The 25,411-nt window shown below is 44.0% G+C and overlaps 1 long non-coding RNA gene across 1 annotated transcript; it reads left to right on the forward strand.

The window, feature by feature from the left end:
- Positions 1–213: 213 nt before the first annotated feature.
- LOC144891721 (uncharacterized) lies at positions 214–25,411 on the forward strand. Its single transcript, XR_013623063.1, has 3 exons — positions 214–293; positions 3,738–3,811; positions 25,321–25,411. It is a non-coding gene; the product is annotated as an uncharacterized LOC144891721 (long non-coding RNA).

The following is a 25,411-nucleotide window of genomic DNA, read 5'->3' on the forward strand; positions in this document are numbered from 1 at the left end:
AGTAAAGTTTCTTTGAAGATAATGTTTCATGTAAAAATGTGTTGTCATCGATTATTGTTTTCTTTACATTTCAATAAGAACACTTAATCACGTGTTGATTGCTCAACATTAAGTGTAATTGTACTTGATTGTAATCGGGATTTAGGATTTTGCTATAAAACCGGGACCATCCGGGGCTCATTCTCCTGTTGTGCTCGTCGAGACCGCTGTACCTTCACATCGCCGAGGATCCATTGCCTCCTCTTGCTGTCGCGGTGGACACTCTCTCCTCGATGCAAAGCTTCGGTTAACAAGTATGTCAATGAGAACCAATAATCACAAAATATCGCGAGAACCGTAGAGTTTGTTGGGAAAACTTTCGAGTCGGATGTTCTTTCTTTGTCCGTTTGTTACCTGCGCCACCAAAGGTTGATGGAGGTTTTGTTTTCACCGCTGTCTGTCCGTTTGTGAACGAAATATCTCAAAAAGTTGTGGACGGATTCGGACGAAATTTGGCAGAGAGTTATTGTATGTGATAAGGACGAAATGATTACATTTTGGTGAAGATCCGGATTCGGATCCGGATACTAGAATTTTTTAAGTGAAAATTTTTAAGCGAGAGACGACCATTGGAAAATAGGGCCAAAAATGATACATAGCAGGATATCTCAAAAAGTTATGGATGGATTTGGATGAAACTTGTTGGACAAGTTGTGTGTCTGACAAGAACGATTCTTTTCGATTTTGGTGAACATCCCAATATGGATTCGGATATGAGAATTATTTAATTTTTCATGTGATTCTTCAACATTGCGACATGGGGCCAAAAACGATACATAGCAGGATATCTCAAAAAGTTATGGATGGATTTGGATGAAACTTGTTGGACAAGTTGTGTGTCTGACAAGGACGATTCTTTTCGATTTTGGTGAACATCCTAATATGGATTCGGATATGAGAATTATTTAATTTTTCATGTGATTCTTCAACATTGCGACATGGGGCCAAAAACGATACATAGCAGGATATCTTAAAAAGTTATGGATGGATTTGGATGAAACTTGTTGGACAAGTTGTGTGTCTGACAAGGACGATTCTTTTCGATTTTGGTGAACATCCTAATATGGATTCGGATATGGGAATTATTTAATTTTTTAAGTGATTCTTCACCACTGAGTGATATGGCCAACCAGGTGGAGGTTGTGATATGATATGGTTATGATATGATATGGAGTGATATGGCTATGCCCTCTACTAAGTGCCGTTCTAGTTCTTTTAGCGACGGAGCGCACGGGCTAACTTTGAAAACCTTTTCAAACAAACTTTTTGCCTCCATTTGCATCGCCCACGATTCGCGCAAGAAGTTCGAGTTTTATCTTCACATTGACGAGTTCTCATTCGTTTTATGTTGTAAATTGCATCTTTACCGCAAACTTTTAACACAGACATTCCGTCATTCGAATAAAAGTTTATGGCTGTTTTAATAAGTTAACGTCGTCGTGTAAAGTAACCAAAGTTAAACAAGTACAGGTGCAGTCCGTTCATCCATTGTCGTTCGACGTGCATTCACACCTCGTCGGTCTTGGTGCTCTAAACCAGACTCTCTCAATCACGTGGTGGTATGTATCCCTGTTAGTGATGGACACGAGTTGTTTCACACTCAGGGTGATTCACCAATGTATGCGACGTCCCTGCAGGTGAGTCATCGCCAGCATCCTTAACAAATTTCGAAACACGCAGGTGTGTACTTCTTAATTCTTAGATGCAGGCATAAAAAATCCTACATAAACGCAGCCATTGGGCCTCGGAGGCCCAACGGATGTATTCGTGCGATATTTTTAAAATTCATTAATTTTTTTAATAAATTTTTTTCTTTCATATCCTTTTTCAATCCAAGTCGATGCTCAGATGTGTATTTGCTCAGAAATGTGAATCATTAATCCTATTAGGTGGAAGAATCCCATGCACGTAATGAATAATGTTTGGGTTTTTTTGGAAAAAATATTTTGTTCTTGGTTTTTCAACTTTTTTCTCTCTAAAAAGTTGAGGCTCGTGGAGGAGTATTTGCTCAAAAATTATGATTCACAAATCCTTTTAGTTAGAATGTATATGTCCACAACTGTCAAAAATCCTACAACTACGCCGCCATTGGGAGGAGGCCCCACAAATGTATTCGTGTAAAGTTTTTTAAATTTTCATATTTTTGTCACTGAATTATTTGTAACGAAGTTATAGGAGCATATAATGAGGCTCATATCAAGAAAATAATGATATAACATAGTAGTACAACAACATTTATGTCGGGCCTCGAAGGCCTCAGGCCTGCATTCGGGTCGGATTTTCAGGTTATAAGTGAAGACTGAAGATTTTCCCATGAGCCTGAATGAATTTTTTTTCCTATGTCACTGAATTTTGTGTAACAACCTGAAAGTCGGTGAAAATGAGGCTCATTCCCCAAAAAAATTGTACAGCATAGTTTTTGCAAACAAAAAAACCTTGTGGGCCTCCGAGGCCCAATCACTACATTCAAGGGTTAAAATCATCCAAATTCCTGCCAAAACTAACGCTTGGAAGACAATTGTAAACCACCCAGTGTAATATTTGCTCACGAACTTGTTTTGGAAGTTTGGAAGAGCATCGCACATCAGAGAGAGAGAGAGAGAGAGAGAGAGACATAGCTACCCTTTACCGGTGCATTGCCCCTCAATTTTTATCTCATATTTACATTAAACTAGGGCATGCCCGTACTATATATATATATCTAAAATTATATCCCCCCCCCCCTCTATTTACATGAAATGGTTTGGTCCAAAGCGAACGGCTTGCGAGTACGGTGACAATCCCCCCCCCTCTATTTACATGAAATGGTTTGGTCCAAAGCGAACGGCTTGCGAGTACGGTGACAATCCCCCCCCTCTATTTACATGAAATGGTTTGGCCCAAAGCGAACGGCTTGCGGAGTTTGGTAAAGAAATCGCCATAGCGTGCACAAACGCGCAGGAAAGCGAAAGAATCGCAAATTAGTTTTAATTAGTTTTAAAACATAGTTTAACGCCAACATAGCGGCAACATAGTTTGCCAACGTGAAATAAATGAATACGCTCTCAAATGTGCCGTCCGAGGCAGAGTCTGTTCGGCACGTTCGGCACACGTGATAGCTCGCTGCTCTCTGATTGGTTGAATCGTTTTTTGGACATAGCTCGGTAACTACTTGTCCGATTAATATGAAACCATGAAAAGGCACATCCTCGGGTCCCCAGCAATATACCTGGCAAGTTTCAAGTATATCGGACCCGTGGTTGTCGAGAAAGAGCGGTCACAGACATACAGACATACATACATACATACATACACACAGAGATTACTGGAATTATAGATCGATTAGACAATACAAACGGGGATGAGGAAACTCTGTCTCAGTACAAACGATTTCGAGAGACGAGTCTTTTTTTCCTTCATTAACACGAGATTTCCAGAAGGTTCCTTGGTAATGGATATCAAGCAAGATTTGTTGTAAAGTCAGTTTATTTTTTCAACACAATTACAGATTTGCTTTGTCATTCGAAGTGAAGTACGTACAATATGCAGTTTTGATAATGCATGTTAATATTTGATCATATAACCTGTATGATTGTGCATGAGATTTTAAAGGAAGGCCATTTCATAAAGAATCATATTTTTTTTAAACCGTTACATTTTCATTAGGTTAACGCTTTGCATGACATGATGCATCATCTGTTGAATTGCTCGTTTTCCAGGTGGGAAAACCATATAGGTGCGAGCAGTTGGTGAGGCGTTTGCTTTGACATCCAGAAAGTTCCACACCATGGTGGTAAGTGCCAATTACTTTGGGCAAAGAATGTATACCTTGACATCGATCAACATGGAAGGCATCTGTGTTTCTTTTATCTTTTATTTTCTTAGTTTATGGAGGCATTTTTTTCACAGATTATCATATGAATAATATAATAGGCCTTTGCTTGCTCTTTCTTTGTCAGTGATCTGTGCGATATTCTTTCTTGAATATAATGGTCCACTCGTGTTCAAAAATATTGGCACTCTTGCACTTTTTTTCAAACAACTCACAGTTTTCTCGAAAAATATGTTGAAATTGACGAAACTATTTGGTCTCTACTATTTATTTAACTGTTAATATTACAGAACCTTTGTTTTAGATTCAGAACTTAATCTGTCACTTTAAATCAGAAAATAGAAATTTTAGCACAGCCTTTGGACAAAATAACTGCAGTCAAGCACTTCCTACACCTCTCTACTGGCAGTTTGTCCCGCTATTCTTGTGCAAACTGCTCCAGTTCTCCCAGATTTGAAGGGTGTCTTCTCCCAACTGCTGTTTTCAGATTTCCCCACAGGTGTTCAACGGGATTTAGATCTGGACTCATTGCTGGCCACTTCAGAACAGTCCAGCGTTTTGTCTTGAACCATTCCTGGGTGCTGTTTGAAGTATTTTTGGGGGCATAGTCCTGCTGCAAGACCCATGACCTTCGTTGGGACCCAGCTTTCTGACAATGGGATGAACATTGTGCTCCAAAATGCCTTGGTAATCTCCTGATTTCATGATGCCATGCACACATTCAAGGCACCACCCAGTGCCAGAGGCAGCACAGCAACCCCAAAACATCACTGAACCTCCTCCATGTTTGACTGCAGGGAAGGTGTTGTTTTCTTTGAAAGCTTCATTTTGTTTTCTGTTTACATAGAGATGATGTGCTTTACCAGAAACCTCTAATTTGATCTCATCTGTCCACATGACATTCTCCCAGAAGGATTTCGGCTTGTTCAGGTTCGTTTTGGCAAACTCCAGTCGGGCTTTCTTATGTCTATCTCTCAGCAGCAGTGGGGTATTCATGGGTCTCCTTTTATTGAGTTGGTGACGGATGGTGCGAGTTGACACTGTCGTACCTTGTGTCTGAAGGTCAGTTTGAATCTGTTTGGCAGTTGATATAGGTGCTTTCTCCAACATTGAAGCAATCCTTCGCTGCAATCTTCGATCAGGTTTTCTCTTGCAGTCACGTCCAGGGAGGTTGGCCACTCTATCCCTGATAACATTGTGTACGGTTGACACAGGAACGTCAAGGTCTCTAGAGATGGACGTGTAGCCTTGATATTGTCCATGCTTGGCTACAATCTTGTGTCTGACCTGCTCAGACAATTTCCTGGTTTTCGTTATTTTCTGGTTTTCGAGAAGCACCGAGTCTAACAACACCTCCCCCCCCCTTCCCCCAACGTGGTAAAGGCTCAATAAAGCTCCGCATGTTCCCTTCACGGTGCACACGAAAAACGCGACCGCCCGTCACAACGCCAGCACCAGACAGAGGGGGAGAGTGAGAGGGATTACCTCGGTGGTTGTGGCGTGGGCTAAGCCCAATCGGCAAATGTGCTGGGTTCCGTCGGCTTGTCGGTGTTGTGGCTAATGGAGCCCATTGCACGGCCGGCTGAATGAATGTAAAAAAAATAAAAACACACGGGAAAAATCACAAGGGTCAATTCCACACTGGGTAATTAATCTTAGGCCCTGTCTAGTTAACACAAGAACCCCGCCCCTTATGGCGACATGCAAACACTCTTAACCTGACGGGTTCCCTACTTATGAGATTGAGGTTCTTCTTCTTCGCGTCCATGCTTCATACTAAAACCTATACGATCCTAACTCCATTATGGCAATTCGTCACCAACCCCCACAAACGTAACGGTATTCAACCCCCTGCGTCAATACTTTGTAGAAGCTCCACTGGCAGCGATTACAGGTTTGTGTCTTCTTGGGTATTTCTCTATCAGCTCTGCACATCAGGATTTGGGGGTTTTGCCCATTCCCTGATAAAGGTCCTTCCTGCCCAGTTGCTCAGTTTGGTCGGACGGCCAGCTCCAGCAAGAGTCTGGGTAGTTCCATATTCTACCAGAAGGATGCATACTGCACCCTTCCTCATCGGGCTCAGTAGTCTGTAAAGACAGGATCCAACCTTTCACGGTATCATTTTGTTTGCTTTTATCTAAATCCTGCAACAGATTATCTTGTGGCGCACTTGCAAAACCATTGTTTAAGCTGGGGTGCAACATGAATTATTTGTGGTGCCTGGCAAATTCTGCCGCATGATCCTGCAAGCTCTGATGCGAAGAGAAGAGAACGTTTCTGACCTTTTGCCCCCGAGTGACGACATATCGTAAAAGACAATATTGTCTCTTTCTGTTTTTAAAAGACCCAATATTATCTCTATCCAAAATTGAGCATAGAAAATTAACATTCCTTGTGTTTAATGGTCGTATTGAAGTATTTATTTTAATTGGAATAGATTGATATCCGTCATATTTAGCTGTCATGTAATGCCCCACTGGAATGCATAACAGCGTTCAGGATATGTACATCTATATATATATATATATATATATATATATATATCTGCACTATTCCGGAGTGTCTAAGCTTCCAAAAGGTTGAAGAGGGTGTGAAGAGACAAGCACCTCGACCTATCTTTATTCGCAGACTAATTAGGCACGATGAAGACTCGGTCAAGCACACTACGTGACCACAACTTCAAGCTCTATGAGCGAGTCTTGGTGCCTCGGTTTGGGAATCTGAAATTGATTGGGAAATGCCCTTTAATCATCCCCAGGGAAATAATCAACTCCACGGAGGTTTCGTGAATGGAATATATTTTTCAAAAGTTATTCACGACGTGTAACGCATCATTGTTATGGTGTAGGGAGGTGGTGAAATTAGAATGATCGCTCATTAAAAAGGGTTTTTGTAATTGATTTTTAATATGCTAATTGTCTGTTCTCTCTCTCTCTCTCTCTCTCTCTCTCTCTCCTCCCACTTTGCACAGCTGCCGCTCGCTTAGCACGCACGTGCGATTGCCAGGTCTGTTGCTCAGTCACTGGCGGTACGTGCTGTGTCTCGTGTTGCTTTTTCCTTTCTTCCTACCTTTTGGTCCTTTATTCCTACCTTTTGGTCCTTTCTTCTGTCCGAGTGTCGGTGTCCCTTTCTATCGTCTTGTCTACTGAGCGAGAGAGGGAGAGACAGCGCGGTTAGAGTTATCCACTTTAGGTGGTTAACGGGATTTATTTATTTATTTCCCAGTTATTGTTGTTGTTGTTTATTTTCATTTATTTCGGCTTTATAAACCTTTGTACCATTTATTGGTTCTTTTTCGTTTAGTTACTTCAAATGGCTAGCAAGAATAGTCGAAGTAATGCCGGTCGTGACGCCGATGAGGTGTTAACAGATGAACACGGCATGTGTTTTGTCCCACCGGAAGATGTCTCGCTGGAGGAGACGCTCCTCGCAATCGGAGGATTGATCGGTTGTGAGAACATACGGGCAGCGTCCCGAATGCACCACAAGGTGGTTGTCTTCGTTTCACGTGTCCGTTTCGCGCGCATCGTCGTGCAGAACGGACTCACCTTGGGCAATGACCAGTTTGTTCCGGTTTCGCCATGGAACACTCCGGCCTCGAAGGTAATACTATCAAACGTTCTACCGACGCTGTCTAATGAGGAAATTCTTCAGAAGCTCGGTCAGTACGGTACTGTGGTGTCGAGAATTATCCAAGCCTCCATTCGCACCACAGACGGGAAGCTTAAGCATATCGAAACGTTTAGACGGTTTTGTTATGTTGTTTTGAAGGATGGTTTGACGCAATTGAATGTCTCTCTCGTTTTTAAGTCGTCAAAACGTGAGCACAGGATTTTTGCGGCAACGGAGAGGTTGATTTGTTACGGGTGTGGTGTACATGGACACACTCGGCAGTATTGTCCTGATGGGGAGAAAACGTATGCCACAGCAGCCGGACCACCTCCCCCCGTGACCACTACGGATGATTCTATAGATGTTTCGCCTTCAGTGCGGGAATCTACATCGGACCATCAAGGTACGGCTAAGAGTGGTGCTGATGAGACCCATACGGATGTGCTTCGTGTAAGCGATGAGTCATCCAGTACAGCTGGCCATCGTGCAAACGATGAGTCAGCAAATGTAAGGGAGAAGCCTCTACCTGTAGAGGGAATGTTTTGTGAGGAGCAGCAGATTGTAGATGCCGCGTCTCGGAAAAATTTGAAACGGTCACTTGTAAGTGCGAGGAATGAGGACAAAGGTGTTAAAGTGTTGGTGGTGCAGACAGGAAGCAGTTTAAACGATTCAGACAGTCCTCCACATGAAGATCAGCAAGGTGGTGAGACTATGGCTGACATGATACCACCTGCTCAGGATGAAGGGGAACTTTTTCCTGAAGGTTGTAAATCAACCTGCGAAACCGAACAGCCTACTGATGACCATATCAATTCTAATGGGGAATGCAAAATACCCATTACTACTAATAACGACTCCTCCCCCCCCATTGCAATGATGCATGAGGATGAAGAGGATGAAGAACCTAAGGTAGATGGGGATGGAACAGGTGTTTCTGTACAGGTTCAGGAGGAACTCGTTACTAGCGTCACGGAGGGAATTCTAACTACAGAGACACTGATCGGCCATGAGGAACCAGTGGCAATGGTTGACAGGGCTCCCCCCCCTCAGGAGGAAGAGCAGCCTTTGGAGATCTCAAAAGAAAATATTGTCAGATTTTTGAAGGAAACTTTCAGACAAAGGCATGTACGAATTAAGGATCATTTTCCTAATATCCAGGCCTTCCTTGCAGCCGCAAAACCTTTGCTGCAAAGGAGTGAGCATGTGGAAATCTCCGAACCTGAATTTCAGCGGCTGAGGAAATCCATCACGAAGGCAAACAAGGAATTAATTGAGGAAGAGGACTTCACCCCCTAGAAGAATCAACCATGGAACTAAATGTTGTATCCTTAAATATAAATGGGGGTCGTGCCCCCTTACGGAGGGTGCAAACCATTCAAGCGGTTGTAAAAGAAAAGGCTGACATTATTCTCTTACAAGAGACCCACGCTACTAGTGCTCAAGTAGCCGATTGGGGGAAACTTTTTAAAGGGCAATGGTGGCTAAGTGGGTTCCCTACACCTCGGGCCGGTGTTGCCATTTGCCTAAGTCACAAGATTTGTGCTCAACAGGTTTCATTTAAAGAAATCTATAAAGGGCATTTGATCTCCGTAGATTTTCTTTATAATACCCAAAAGATTATCGTAGTGAATGTTTATGCACCGTGTGACCCAATGGAGAGGAAAATTTTCTTTTCCACTCTGCGGGATTTTGTAAAAACTCTGGACCCAACAGCCTTTATCTGTATCGCGGGAGATTTTAATTGCACAATTTGTCCGTCGATTGATAGGAATGGTCATGAGCCTCATGTTGCCTCTACGAAAGCTCTAGAGGACACCATCAACATCTTTCGGTTTAAGGATGTGTGGAGATCACAACACCCACTCTCACGCTGTTATACATGGTGTAGATGCAATGATGGTATTATGTCAATGGCAAGGCTGGACAGATTCTATGTGAACAAGCCAATGTTGAATGTGGTGTCTGTCTCCAAAATTTTACCAACTGGATTCACAGACCACAGTTTAATCTCAATGTCCTTTAAGTTACCCTTTCCACCCGGTGGTAGTGCTTACTGGTCTTTGAATACTCGTCTCTTACATGACAAGGAATTTAATGAGGCCTTTCACGTCGTGTGGGAGAAAATTCGCTCCTCCAGACCTGAGTATGATAGTCTCCGGCTGTGGTGGGACATTGCAAAATCCCAAATTAAGAATTTCTGTCAACAATATAGTGCATACACCACCAAAATCCAATCAATATCAATAGATCAGTTAAAATCTGAAATTATATCGTTAGAACAGAATGTTGACGAGGTTGGGAGAGGTGCACGTGACCAACTAATATGGGCAAAGAAAGCAGTGCTGGAGGAAGCGGTACGGCAACGGGCGATGGGTGCCTTGGTCCGAATGCGAATGAGCTATTTAACTCTGGACATGCCAAACAAAGAGTTCTTTAAGTTAGAGTCTTCCCTCAAAAGGTCATAACAAATTCATACTTTACTCACTCCCAATGGGTCGCTGGTGACCTCTCAGCAGGCGATCAGGTGTACTCTGAAAGGGTTCTATTCTAACTTGTATTCTCCTCAGAACGTGGACAATGAGGTGATACGAGAGTTAACTGCTGGGCTTCCGAGTGTCGAGGAGGATGAGCGATGCATGCTCGATTCCCCAATCTCGGCTGATGAACTTGAAGCAGCTGTGCGGAGCCTGAAAGATGGGAAAGCTTCTGGAATAGATGGCCTGCCCACAGAATTCTACAAGACCTTCTGGGCCCTTGTGGGACCTGACTTACTCGATGTACTCGATGAAAGCATACGTGTCGGAGAACTTCCAATGTCTTGTAGACGAGCAGTCGTTTGTTTGCTACCAAAAGCTGGGAATCTTCAACTGGTTGATAACTGGCGACCTGTCTCCTTATTGTGTGTTGATTACAAGATTTTCTCTAAAGTACTTGCTAATCGTATGAAGACTGTGATCAGTTCAGTTATACACCCGGACCAGACCTACTGTGTGCCTGGAAAATCTATTTATGATAATATTTTTTTGGTAAGAGATATTATTTCATGCAATAAGTTCCTGCGTGACGATTTTGGGTTGCTGTTTCTTGATCAAACTAAGGCCTTCGATCGTGTTGACCACAAGTACCTTTTTTCTGTCCTGAAAGGAATGGGGTTTGGTGAAACTTTCACCTCTTATGTGAAACTCCTGTATACTAATACTCAATGTATGATGAAGATCAACAATAGGTTATGCTCTCCCTTTCCTTTCCAACGGGGTATTCGCCAAGGTTGCCCCCTCTCTGGGCTTCTATATATAGTCGCCCTTGAACCACTCCTTCGGTCTATTAGACAGCAAATACCTCAGGGAATGAGAAGTATAGAAGGAGCAGAATTTGTGCAGACGGCTTATGCTGATGATGTCTGTGTTTTGATTAGAAGCTCCAATGATGTCTCTGCTTTACAACGTTGTATGCGAGATTTCTCTGCAGCCTCTTCCGGTGGGATCAATTGGAATAAAAGTACAGCATTATGGTGTGGCAAAGGCAATCTCTCTTGTGTATCACCACCCTCACTCCCACACAACCTGGTCTGGAGAACGGACGGGGTTAAATATCTTGGAGTGCATATCGGTAATCGTGAAACAGAAATGAAAAATTGGGAAGGAGTGTTGGAGCAAATTATGCACAGATTGAAAGCATGGGAAGGACTGCTGAGGTCCATCTCCTATCGAGGCCGTACCCTTGTCATAAACAATCTGGTTGCAACAAAATTATGGCACAGAATTATTGCTTTACAGCCATCAAACCAACTAATTATGGCTACTCAGCGAATGCTAGTAAACTTCTTTTGGAGTGGCTACCATTGGCTGAGGCCTGAGATATTGTACTACCCCCGGAAGGAAGGTGGCCAGGGCATTGTTGATATCTCTGGTCGGGTTGTGGCCTTTCGGCTGCAGTCTCTGCAGAGACTACTGTTCGCTGAACAGCTGCCCTGGCGGCCCTTTGCATTTTTTCTGTTACAACAGGCTGGTAGACTGAGATATGATCGGCAGCTTCTTTTGATAGACCTCGAGCATATAAACTTTGCCTCTCTTCCGAGATTCTATCAGAGTTTATTGGACACTTGGAAAAGGTTTGACGTCCACCGCTTCCTTGAGGGCTATAATTGTCGAATGTTCCTTCAAGAACCCCTTTTCTTCAATAACTTTTTTCCTGGTATCCCTCATAGCCATGCCCTGATTAAAAAATTTATCCAAGGAGGGATTAACAAAGTATGTGATCTGAGAGATTCATCTGGAGTTAAGTGGAAACCTGCTGGTTTGGTGGCAACCTCAGTTGGATCTCGGTCTGTCCGACTTGTAGACCAAGTTGTACGTATAGTCATAAGAAAATTTAGACAGCTAAACATCGGCTGGGAAGGTGTTGGTAACATTGAGGACTTTCGGTTAGGTTTCCCTGAAATCAAAGTGCTCCTTTCGTCTTCTCTTCAGCCGGAGATTGAACATACCACCCCTTTTCATCTTGTAACTAAGATTGGAATCCGTGATCTCTCTCGACAAAATAAGAATGTACCCCTCTCTGGGAGAACACGAGTAGCTTTGTGGTCAGAGCGGTTAGGGTTGGGGTCTCCCTCTACCCCCCTTTGGCCTCACATGTACACCTTGCCAATACATGGTGTGTTAGCGGACATACAATGGAGGTTAGCACACTGGGCGCTTCCCTCCAATATTTTTGTCCACCGTATTAACAGCTCACTGCCGGAAACTTGTCCTTTCTGTGACCAGAAGGAGGATTTGTTTCATGCTTATGTACAGTGTCGTAGACTGACATCGCTTTTCTTGTTCCTTGAATATCTTTTTCACCAATTGTCCTTCCCTTTCAATATGCATATGTTTATATTTGGTGTGTCTTTCAGGCCCACATGTAGGGATGTGGGTGTTCTTCTCAATTTTTTGGTTGCTGTTGCAAAATATGCGATATATAAATCTCGGAAAATTAAAATAGATAACGGCTATGGCTCTGAGGCTATTTCTAGTTTTAAAGGGTTTGTCTCAACACGACTCAAGCTAGAATTTGATTTCTTTGTCAGTAATGGAAACGTCCAACTTTTTGAGAGAAAGTGGTGTATTGGCAATGTTCTGTGCTCAGTCGATGATTCAAAAGTGGTAATTACTTTATAATTCCTGATTGATTTGACTTTTTTCTTTGGAACTGATTGCTTGCATATATGTTTCTTCCTGTGTCCTTGAATACATTTCTCTCTCTCTCTCTCTTAGTTTTTCGCTTAATTTGCTCAATATATATTTTTTGTATATTTGCTGGTTTCTTTTAAATACCCTTTGCTCTTTTTGTGGTGCCTTCATGATCCTTATGCAATTTCTTTAAACTAGTTGCTGTGTTTTTTTTTTTTACAACTGCTTTGTGAAATGTGTTTTTTTTACAACTGCTTGTGAAATGGCTTTACATTGTTTATAATAAAAGGACACAAAAGTCAAAGTCTCTCTCTCACTCTCCCACTCTCTCTCTCTCTCTCTCTCTCTCTCTCTCTCCCTCTCTCTCTCTCTCTCTCTCTCTCGCGCCCCCTGCTGGCCTTTCGTGTGTTGGGCGTGGCAAGATGGCGTGCACTGGTGTTCGTGTGCTGTAGCTCCGTGCTTGTGTTGTGTTGTCCCCCCCCCCCCCCCCATTCCTTCCTTTCCCATCGCGCCTTTGTCGTGTCCCTCTTTACCACCTGTGCCCCTTTCCCTCCCTTGAGACAGAGAGAGTGAGAGAAGAGCCCAAAGGTGAGAGCAGACCCGTTCGGTTCAGTCTACCTGCTCCGTCGGTGCTGTTTACCTTACTCGCGTCGTGTGAACTTTATTATTCATTATTTCATTTCGACTTTATTTATTTTGTGTCCTTTCCGCCTGGTCAAGGTGGAAAGGTGAGACATCGCCGTTATGGCGAGTGTTCGTGCACGGCAGGAAGGGTTTGAAGCCCTAACAAGGAAGCATGCTTTCGTGTGTGTCCCTCCCGAAGGTGTTCCTACCGAGGACATTATCCTCGCTGTAGGGAATGTTATCGGCGATGAAAATGTCCGCGCCGCGTCGCGGATGAACCAAAAGTTTGTTGTTTTCGTGTCGGACGAGAAGTTCGTGCATGATGTTGTTAGTACCGGTCTCTCATTGAAAGGTGGGCAGTTCGTCATGGTTTCCCCGATGGACACACCGGCGATAAAAGTTATTATTTCAAATGTCGCTCCGTTTATCACAGATGATAAATTAATGGCTGTTCTGACCCGGTATGGAACTGTTGTTTCCCGAATCTCGATGATTCCCCTGGGATGTCGGGATGAACGAATGAAACATGTTATGAGTTTCCGGAGACAAGTATTCATGGTGCTTCCTGATCGCGGCGACGATACAGGACTAAACATCTCGTTTAAAATTTCGGTAAATGATCGTCAATATCAAATGTACGCTTCGTCAGGCACCTTAACGTGCTTCCTTTGTGGAGCCTTCGGACACGTTAAAAGGTTTTGTCCCAAAGCATCTTGTACGAAGTGCGGCAAATTGGGACACACCAATGTGGGCTGTAAAAAAGAAAACGCCCCGACCGTGCTTCCTCATGCCTCGACCGTGCTTCCTCACGCCTCGACCGTGCTTCCTCACGCCTCGACCGTGCTTCCCCACGCCTCGACCGTGCTTCCCCACGCCTCGACCGTGCTTCCCCACGCCTCGACCGTGCTTCCTCACGCCTCTACCGTGCTCCCCGACGCTCAAACCGTGCTTCCTGGCGCTCAAACCGTGCTACCTGAAGCCCCGACCGTGCTTCCCGACGCCCCGACTGTGCTTCCTGACGTCCCAACTGTGCTTCCCGAGGTCCCGACTACGCTTCCCGAAGCCCCAACCGTGCTACCCGAAGCCCCAACCGTGCTTCCCGAAGCCCCGACTATGCTTCCCGACGCCCCGACCGTGCTTCCCGACGCCCTGGTGCTACCCAAACCCAGTGAGATGGCACTTGGTGATGCTAGTACTGCTGACGAACCCATGAATGAAGAACTTGTCATACTGACCAAAAAACGGAAAGCACCACTAACAAATAGCCCCGATGGTGCGATAAAGAAGGCTGTCTTGGGCAGAGACACTGTCTCTGCAAAAGAGGGCAAAACGTTTACAGCAAACGAAAATATCGAACGCCAAAGTGGTAAAGAAGATGTTACTGATTTCCCAAGCTCTGAGAATAAAGCCGACATTGATCCGAACAATGCGGCCATTTTTGAGCCTGAACGCGAAGCCCCACCGGTCCCCCCTCCAGTAGCTGAGCGGACTGGTGACCAAACAAATTGCTCTGTCTCACAAACAGAAATCGTAACCCCGGCTACGCAGAGATCTGCAGCCATTTGCCAAAGCACACATAAAGAAAGTAAGCACCAGTCTGCTCGTGAGTGTGCACCAGAGTACCCAACGAAATCTCAGGAAATGCCTCCAGAGGAGCTCGTGAGAGCTGCAAGTAAGGCCCAAGATCCAGGTGGGACATTATCAGACCTGTCAGAGTCTGAGGACGAGGTGGAAGTGACTGAGCTGTCACAGTCATCAGCATCTCAGTCACAGATACCCCCCCAACACATCGTGTCGTTTCTAGCCGAAACGTACAGACAGCGTAACATAGTCATTAAAGACCATTTTGACGATTTGGCTGCATTCATCCACACTGCAAAATCCATAATTAAAACGCCTGAACAATTCGACCTGAATAAGTCACAATACCACAGGTTAAGAAAATTCATCACACGTGCAGGTGTAGAGTGTTCCCAGCCACAGGCTGATTTCATCAATACAGGATGAAAACTATAAAACTCGCAACCTTAAATATTAACGGTGGTGGTGCTAGACACCTCCGCCAGGTCCAAGTAAAAAACATATTTCAACGGAAAAAGGTGGATGTGATCTTACTTCAAGAAACTCACATCACACCAAATGTGGAACATAACTGGCATCAACTTTTTAAGAGCCAATGCTATTTCAGCAATTTATCAGCTTCATCTGCTGGAATCGGCTTCTTGCTGAAGCCAGGCCTCGTGTGTGAGTCATGCCATTTTCAGGAGGTAATAAATGGTCGGCTTAGCTCTCTCAAACTAGTAAGCCATAACTTCCATTACACTATTTTTAATGTGTATGCGCCAAGTGATAGCGTAGAGCGTAAGTCCTTCTTCACCGCAATGATAAATCACTTAAGATCAGTTGATTTTGATCATTGTGTGTGTGTCGGAGGTGATTTCAATTGCACCTTCGACCCATCGGTTGACAGAAATTCTGCCGAACCCCATCCTGAGTCCCATGTACACTTATCCAATTTTTTTAGCACAATGGGCCTCGTTGATGTTTGGCGGTTGCACCACCCAAGCACATCCCAGTACACCTGGTGTCGATGCGCCAATAGTCGAGTATCCTTGGCAAGGCTTGACAGATGGTACATCAACGTACCCTTTAAAAATACTGCGGTTTCTTCAAATATTTTTCCTTCCGTGTTTTCAGACCATCATATGGTAACCCTAAACCTTTCCTTTCCTCAACCCGCAAGTAGGAGCGCTTATTGGAAGTTTAATGTTAGACTTCTAGAAGATGGTATGTTTAAGGAAGCCTTTCGTGTTTTCTGGGCAAGTCTAGTAGCAAAGAAATCTTCCTTTTCTTCATCCAGCATATGGTGGGATAACATGAAATCTCAAATTCGGGTTTTTTGTCAATGTTTCCAATCACACAGCACAAACGACAAGCACATTACAATGGCCCGGTTGGAATTGGATATTCTACATTTGGAGAATAAATTGGCTCATGAAAACAATGACGCCAATTACCGGTTATTGCTTGTAAAGAAAGCTCTTTTAAGGGAGTTAGTTCAAGAGAAAGCAGCCGGAACATTAATTAGACTTAGAATACAGAATGTAAAGTTATCAGACACCCCAAACAAGTCTTTCTTTCATTTAGAATCCTTAAGCAAGCCATCACGGCTAATCTCTTCTGTTTTGGACTCAAGAGGCAACGTTGTTGTCAACGAAGATGATGTTAGAATAAACATTATTGAATTCTTTACAAAACTTTTTGAGGAGCAGACTGTTTGTAATGATACAATGATGGATTTAACCTCTCACCTCCCCTCCCTAACTGAGGCTCAACGGTTGGAGCTTGACCTACCAATCACCCTCCTTGAGCTAACCTGTGCTCTTGCTGCCATGGATTCAGGGAAAGCTCCGGGTATTGACGGTCTACCTCCCGAATTCTTTCTGACATTTTGGGACCTTTTAGGCCCTGAGTTGCTGAATGTTTTGGACACTTCTATACAGACTGGTATAATGCCGCTGAGTCTAAGAAGAGCCGTAGTGTGCTTGCTCCCGAAAACTGAAGATCCCCGACTTTTGGTGAACTGGCGACCGATCTCCCTGCTGTGCACGGACTACAAGCTTTTTTCAAAAGTACTAGCTAATCGACTAAAAAAGGTTATTGGTGATCTAGTACTGCCAGAACAGAGTTACTGTGTTCCTGGAAGATCCATCCATGATAATATTTCTTTAATCAGAGATCTCATTGATGGTAACCGTGTTAAAGAAGACTTTGGAATGATGTCGCTTGATCTTGAAAAGGCATTTGACAGTATCGACCATAAGTTTATGCATCATGTGTTACAGGCATGCGGCCTCGGAGCAAACTTTCGTTCCTACATTTCCTTGCTATACACGGATGTATTTAGTTTAATTAAGATTAATAATGTGCTGGCTCCCCCCATCAAGGTTCGGAGAGGGGTCCGGCAAGGGTGCCCAGTCTCTGGTTTATTGTTTGCTCTTTCTTTAGAGCCTCTTCTCAATCTACTGAGAAAGAAGATTTCTGGAATAGCACTCACTCCCATGAGTGCACCGCTAACCCTATGTGCTTATGCGGATGACGTCTGCATCTTTGTAAAAGATAAGGATGATATCGATATCGTTGTTGAGTGCCTGTCAAAGTTTCACGCTGCCTCCTCTTTAAAAATCAATTGGAACAAGAGCAAGACGTTATGGATACCCTCCCTTTATCGCAACCTTCTTCAGCCTGTACCACAGCCGCCCCCATCCCTCCCCGCAGGGTTGCTGTGGGGAAGTGAGGGAATTAAGTACTTGGGCATATTCCTTGGTTCCCCACAGTATGCTCAAAGAAATTGGGACGGGGTAATTGAGCAAGTGGGAGAAAGATTGAACCGATGGAAAAGGGTTTTACCTCATTTGTCCTTCAAGGGCCGTGTGCTAGTGATCAACAACTTAGTTGCCACAATGTTGTGGCATAGGTTCATCTGCCTGCAACCGCCGGAGGCCCTACTCAAAGCACTCCAGGGCAAACTGGTGGACTTCTTCTGGGGAGGCTACCACTGGCTACGACCCGATGTGATATGTCGCCCCTCGGCTGAGGGTGGCCACAACCTCGTCGACATCAAAGCCCGCCTAATGGCCTTCCGGCTGCGGTCCATTCAACGTCTCCTCTACATGGAACATCTGCCAGGCCGGCTCCCTGCACGCCTTGTACTGCAGCGAGCGGGTAGGCTCGGGTACGGGTTTGAACTCTTTCAAATGAACCTCCAGCATGTCGACATATCGGTTCTCCCTGCTTTTTACCAAAGCCTCTTAAATGCCTGGCAGAGCCTTTCTGTGAGTCGTCAGGCGGACACATATGTAACGAAAATGCTGGCACACGAGCCTTTGTTCTATAACCCTCTCTTTCCCGACATTCCAAAGAGTCGAGATTTTTGCCAACACTTTATAGCAGCTGGTATTGTGAAGGTGCGGCATCTCCGACATGACTCAGGGTATGGTTGGAAATCCGTAAGTGAAATCGCCGACCTGACAGGGATTTGGTCCCATAGGATGATTGCAAAAATTTTGAGGAAAATGATTCAGTTGGGACGGCAACTTGGCCTAACTTGGACTCGAGGTACAGAAGAAGATCTAAATGAGCCGACAGTGCCTAAATTAATTGTTGAACCCATTCAAAACGATTTGTCCCCTGTTAGCGATGGGTCAAAGCTTTTCCAGACAATGGACAGCAAGGGCATCTACAAGATGTGCCTCAAGCTGTTAAATGGGAACCCTTCGTTAAATGGAGTTACCCGATGGAAAGGATTGTTACCCGGAGGACCCCCCTCCGAACCTATCTGGGAAGCCATGTACAGTGAGCCCACATCCAAAAGAACAGGTGATCTCCAGTGGCGTTTGGCCCACTGGATTGTTCCCTCTAACACGTTTATTAGACATTTTTCTCCTGTATCTGTTTGTTGTCCCTTCTGTACAGTCAATGAGGACTTGTTTCACGCATTCATAGACTGTATCCGATTATTTCCTTTGTTTCATTGGTTGAATTACATTGCACATGAAATGCATGTTACTTTTTCTTTGAGAAGTTTCGTCTTTGGTTTTGCCCCTAAACAGAATCCTGCATCTAAACTGTTTAGTTTCCTAATAGCAACTGCGAAACTTGCTGTTTATTTAACAAGAAAAGACAAACTATCTGGCAAACCGATAGAGCACTGCAATATCATGTTGTGTTTGAATGCATTAATCTCAGCGAGATTGAAACTGGAATTTACCCTGTCCAACGAGTCCGGAAATTTTCATAACTTTGTTGATACTTGGTGTGTTGGTGGGTTTTGTGAGGTTAAAGAAAATGAATTTAGAATACTGTTGTGAGATACTGATTGTTTTTTATTTGATGATCATTGGGTGCTTCTTCTTTTTCTTTTTTTCTTTTTGTTGGCATTATTGATTTTATTGCAAAACGTGTATATTGTTACTTTTATATTTTTGTAATAAAAGGACTAAAAAGTCAAAGTCTCTCTCTCTCTCTCTCTCTCTCTTTCTCTCTCTTTCTCTCTCTTTCTCTCACTCTCTCTCTCTCTCTCTCTCTCTCTCTCGCGCCCCCTGCTGGCCGTTCGTGTGTTGGGTGCGGTGTCATGGCGTCTGTTCGTGTCTTGGCATTGTAGCTCCGTGCTCGTGGTTTGTATCTTTACCCTCCCCTTACCTTTTCTCACCTTTGTTCCGTCTTTTGTGTGTCACCCTTCCACGTTATCATACCCCCCCCCCTCTTGAGAGTGAGAAAGTGAGAGAGCACACGTGGTGAGACCGGTAAAGGTTCCCCCTTAGGGCGGTTCCCTCTTCGGGTTTTTTTCGCCTCGTGTTACAAATCATAATCCTTTTTCCGTTTCTTTTTTCGTAAATATTTTTATTTTTCGTTTGTTTACTGGAGCTTTTTGGCTTCATTAACCTTTATACATTTACCCTTTGTTTAAACGTGCAAACGATGGCGGATAGCTCTCGTTACACGTCTCTTGAAGCGCTAACCCGGAAGCATGGGTTAGTTTGCTCACCTCCGTCGGGAATCGATGTCGAGGCCATTATCCTTGCGGTCGGAGAGTTAATCGGTTTGGATAATGTAAAAGCGGCTTCTCGCATGAATAAACGCGTGGTAATCTTTGTTTCCACAGTGCCCATGGTTGCTCAAATAGTCGAGCACGGGCTATTCTTTGCTCCCGACGTGTTTGTTCAGGTATGTCCACTCGACACGCCGGCAGTTCGGGTTTCTCTCTCTAACGCTCCTCCGTTCCTTAAGAACAAAGACCTGGTTACTGAACTAAACAAACTTGGTTCTGTTGTCTCTTCAGTTACTTTGGTTCCTGTACGAGGGAAAAATAACCGTTTAAAACACGTCATGTCCTTTCGTCGTTTTGTTTATATGATTTTACCGCGTGGTGTAACCTCTTTAAATGCGGTATTGCCTTTCAAGGTCGAAGGTCACACTTATCGGGTCTTTGTCTCCACAGAGTCTCTAGTTTGTTTTGAGTGTGGTCAATATGGTCATTTAAAAGACTCGTGCCCGAAAAAGTCCGCAGATAGAGCCACTAGCCTGAATGGTGATGAACAGCAGGGCTCTACTGAGATCGTTGTCGATGAGGTAAACAGTATGGGTGGTGCTGATGCAAACCCCATTGTAGACAAACAGAGAACCAGGAAAAGAACCCTCCCACCTTCTAGCGACCTCAACGAGCCTCCTGTCCTCCAACCTTCGCTCAAGTGGTTAGTGAAGGTTATGGTGGAGCGCGACCTCCTCCTCAGCAGTTTCCTCCAGTTGAGGAAATTGCTCAACCTCCCCCGCCTTCAGAATACTCTGAGGGTAATGTGATAAATGCTGAAAATGTATGTGTTGGCCAGACAGCACCTGAGTCTCTCCAGTGTTCTGAGGGTAAACCTCCATGTGAGGTTGAGCCTCCATGTGTGTCCCCTGATGAAGCTTGTGTTGATTGTGCCACCCCTCCCTCTGTGGGGAGTGGTGAGTGTGTTGGAACTAGTGATCTGTCTGTGGAATCCTCCATTGAGGCAGCTGAGCCTTGTCAAGCTCATGGTCAGCAGGGCGATCGTGCTGAAGTCTCAGATTTTCACGTCGATGAGCCTGTTGCCTCAGCAATGGACTCTCAATGCAATGATTGTGACTCTGATGGGGGTTCTTCCATTGCCTCACTGAGTGATGGTGAGGCCGACTTCTCATCGGAGCATGTCTCTGGAGGCTCCGTCCCTCCTGCTGAAATCGTGGATTTCCTACAAAAAACTTACCGTAAAAAGCGCGTGAAAATCTGCGATTTCTTCGTTGATACTCACGCCTTCATTAGTGGGGCTCAGGAAGTTGTACAACAATCTGCGGCCCTTCATATTTCTGATCAATCACTGAAAAGACTGAAGAGGTACCTTGTCACAGCAAGGAAAGAATTAAACCTGTAATGGCTGTGTTGCTGCCTATGTTTCTATGAACATAGCAAGCTTGAACATTAATGGTGGGCGCAGTCAGCTGCGTCGCTCCCAAACTGTGCAATTAGCCAGGAGGGAAAAGATTGATGTACTTTTATTGCAAGAAACCCGTGCCACTGCAGACTGCATGGCTGATTGGCAGCAACAGCTGATTGGCACTTGGTTTTTTAGTAATACAGATTCTGTGAGTGCGGGTATTGCTTTTTTTGTCAGTTCACGTTTGTCTGTCTCCCCCCCCATCTTTAAGGAAATCGTACCAGGCTATCTAGCCTCTGTAGAGCTTGAATACAATCAGCAACGATTTATGTTTGTTAACGTCTATGCTCCAAGTGATAGCACAGATAGAGGAACTTTTTTTAATCAGTCCTTTAATTTCCTGAGACACCTCTCTTCTGATACGTTGTTGTGCTTAGGGGGTGATTTTAACTGTACTTTAAACCCAACTTTAGATAGGAACAGTGCAGAGCCACATCCAGCTTCAAGTAGGCCTCTTTCCAGTATAACTTCGCGGCATGACCTCAACGATGTATGGCGGCAACAACACCCAAACCTGCAGCAATTTAGCTGGTGTCGGGTTTTACTAAATCATCTTTCACTTGCTCGTCTTGATAAATTTTATATTCCTAACTCTGCTGTCAACCTTGTGACATATACAGCTATTGTCCCTTCAGGCTTCTCTGATCATTCTTTGGTAAAACTGTGCTTTTCCTTTCCTCGCTTCAAACGCCGCACTCTGTATTGGTCTCTTAACACCTCACTTCTGAGCGATCCTTTCTTTAAATCATCCTTTGTGGTTTTTTGGGACAAGGTTGTGGATTTCCAACATCGTTTCCTAAATCTCTGTCAGTGGTGGGACTATGCTAAAGCGCAGATCCGTGTTTTCTGTCAGCAATACAAAACCAATTGCTCTCAAAGTAAACAATTATGTATTGATGCCTTGAAACAAGAAATTCTACGATTGCAGGAAGGTGCTGAGGTCCTCAGTGATGAAAGACGGTGTCAACTCCTCTTTGAAAAACAAACTCTGCTTAAGGAATTAATTCAAGAAAATGGTATTGGTGCCTTAGTCAGGCTGAGAGTTAATAGTTTACTGTCGTCAGACACATGTTGTAAAGATTTCTTTAAGTTTGAGAAGACGACGAAGGCGAGCCAGCAAATGCTTAGTCTTCGGGCTAGTGATGGGCATATTCTTAGTGATAATACGGAGATTGTTCACTTTGTTCGGTCTTATTTTGAGAATGTGTTTTCCTTTAAGCCCAATGATGTGCCTGCAATGCAGAATATTACGACCAATTTACCGCAGATAGATGAGCATCAACGGCATGTCTTGGATGAGAACATTACTCTCGGTGAACTTAAAACTGCGCTCGATGGCCTTGCTGATCATAAGGCTCCTGGTTTTGATGGGCTACCAGCTGAATTTTATAAAACCTTTTGGGACATGCTTGGTCCTGCTTTGCACTCAGTGTTTTTATACAGTCTGCGTGAGGGATTGTTACCCCTTAGTTGTCGGCGTGCAGTTGTTTGCCTTATCCCTAAGAAAAACGACCTGCAATTGATACAGAACTGGCGTCCAATCTCTCTTCTCTGCACAGATTACAAGATTTTTGCCAAAACGCTAGCTAACCGTGTAAAGACTGTTCTAAGCACAGTTATACATCAGGATCAATCGTACTGTGTTATGCACAGATCTATGCACGATAACATTTTTTTGGTACGAGACCTGTGGGATGTGTGTGCATTTCAACAACAACATACCGGTCTCTTTTTTATTGACCAAGAAAAGGCTTTTGACTCTGTTAATCATGAGTATTTGTTTCACATTTTAAAGCAATTTGGTTTTGGGGCATCCTTTATTTCATATGTATCCTTATTGTATAATCACATTTTTAGCTTGATCAGAATCAATGATGGTCTCTGTTCACCTTTGCGGATTGGGAGGGGAATTCGGCAAGGCTGTCCCTTATCTGGAATATTGTACTCTCTTTGCATTGAGCCCCTTTTGATTCGTTTACGATCTTCTCTTATGGGATTTTCAGTGACTCCCTCAGAAAATCCCGTTATCATTTCGGCCTATGCTGATGATGTATGTGTTGCTGTTCGCAGCAGTAATGACATTGCTCTGCTATTTGAGTGCCTACGGGTTTACTCTCAAGCATGTACAACGCAAATTAATTGGTCGAAATGCAAAGCAGTTTGGGTCGGCGGTACGCCACCTTCTGCCCTTCCAATTCTCCCTATGAATTTGACATGGGAAAAAGAAGGTGTGAAATACCTCGGTGTTTACCTTGGAACCCCAGGCTTTGTCAAAAGGAATTGGGATGGTTTGCTCCACAAAATCAGCAACAAATTAAACAGATGGAGAGGAATTTTGTCGACCTTGTCTTTCCGAGGTCGTGCACTGGTCATTAACAACCTGGTGGCCCCTCTCTTATGGCATAAAATGATTGCCTTGCAGCCACCTGCAACGTTGGTGTCGTCAATCCAAAAATGTTTACTTGACTTCTTTTGGGATGGCAAACACTGGCTAAAGCCAGAGACTATTTGCCTCCCACTGGCAGAAGGTGGTCATGGGCTTGTGGACATTCTTTGTCGGGTGATGGCCTTCCGAGTCTCCACAGCTCGTCGTTTTATATTTCTGGAGGCCTTGCCCTGGAAATCGACTGCAAACTGTATACTAAAACAAGCCGGCATGCTTGGGTACAATTGTGAACTCTTCTTCATGGAGCTGCAACATGTCGATGCTTCGCTGCTCCCTGACTTTTACCAAGATGTCTTGAACGTCTGGCGGTCCATTTCAATAACTCGCCAAATGGAGACATACAACAGTGAAAGGTTCCTCCGGGAACCCCTTTTCTACAATGCCCTCTTTCCTGCTATTCCTCGCTCACGTGCCTTTGTGCAACGTTTTGTGAGTGCTGGCGTGAAAACGACTCGGGACCTTCGTGACTGTAACAGGAACAGTTGGTTCTCCGCAGGACATCTTCAAGTAAGAACTGGCATCAGATCTTTGAGGAGCGTAGCCAAGGTCCTACAGGAAATCCTGTGTGTTTTTAGGCACCTGGGCCTGAGCTCAACCACCAACAATGGTGACCACCGTACACCACCACAGATCTGTGCTAGCTCTAGCCTGCCAGCTGATAGCACCACAACATCTATCTTGCTATCCTCATCGCCACTTTCCAGCAAGGATAAAAAGAGACTGTATCGTTTGTGTATCTCAGTTCGGTTTCCCTCGTTACAGCCTCTTTCTTTTGGGGCTCGATGGAAAGAGAAACTGCCTTCTGGGTCTCCCTCCCATCCGCAATGGTCTGCAATGTATGTTTCACCGATTGTTAAAAGGACTGGTGATATTGCTTGGAGACTCGCCCATATGGTGTTGCCCTCCAATGTTTTATTACATCGTTTTAATGAGGATAATTCAGTGGAATGCCCCTTTTGTATGATTTCTGAAGACCTTTTCCATGCTTACGTAGATTGTGCAAGACTCTTTCCCTTCTTTGGTTTTTTTATCAACTTTTTTTAATCGTATGAACTTTTCTTTTTCTACACGTGTTTTTATCTTTGGAACACCACTTAGTTATAAAAAACGCTCTGAGACTGCTCTTGCTAATTTCTTAATTTCTATTGGAAAATTAGCAATCTACAAAACAAGAAAAGCAAAGCTCCTGGCAAATGCTGATATTTTATGTGATGTGGTAATTGTGTTTAAGGCTCTAGTCATGGCAAGGTTACGCATGGAATTTTCTTTTTTCCAAATGAAAGATGATTTACAAACCTTTGTGGAAAAATGGTGTGCAAAGGGTGGGTTTTGTAAACTTGATCATGGTTTGTTAAGTTTTTTATTTTAGTGTTTGGTGTTTTTATTGTTGTTGTTTGGCTGCACATGTTTTGAATTGTGGTGACTTTATTATTTGCATGACTTGTATGGGTTTCTTACCTTTATAATAAAAGAGCTTCAAAGTCTTTCTCTCTCTCTCTCTTTCTCTCTCTCTCCCCTCTCCTCTCCTCTCCTCTCCTCTCCTCTCTCTCTCTCCCCCTCTCTCTCTCTCTCTCTGCTGTTTTTCCTTTATTTCTTATTCAGCTTTATTTCAACATCACAAAGGACAAAATGGGAAGAAGTTGAACACATGCTCATTGTGTCCTGAGGATTTTGCACACTCGTCCACATTGAG

This window comes from Myxine glutinosa, chromosome 4 (genome assembly GCF_964187855.1).
Source record: "Myxine glutinosa chromosome 4, kmMyxGlut1.1, whole genome shotgun sequence".
Taxonomy (NCBI): domain Eukaryota; kingdom Metazoa; phylum Chordata; class Myxini; order Myxiniformes; family Myxinidae; genus Myxine; species Myxine glutinosa.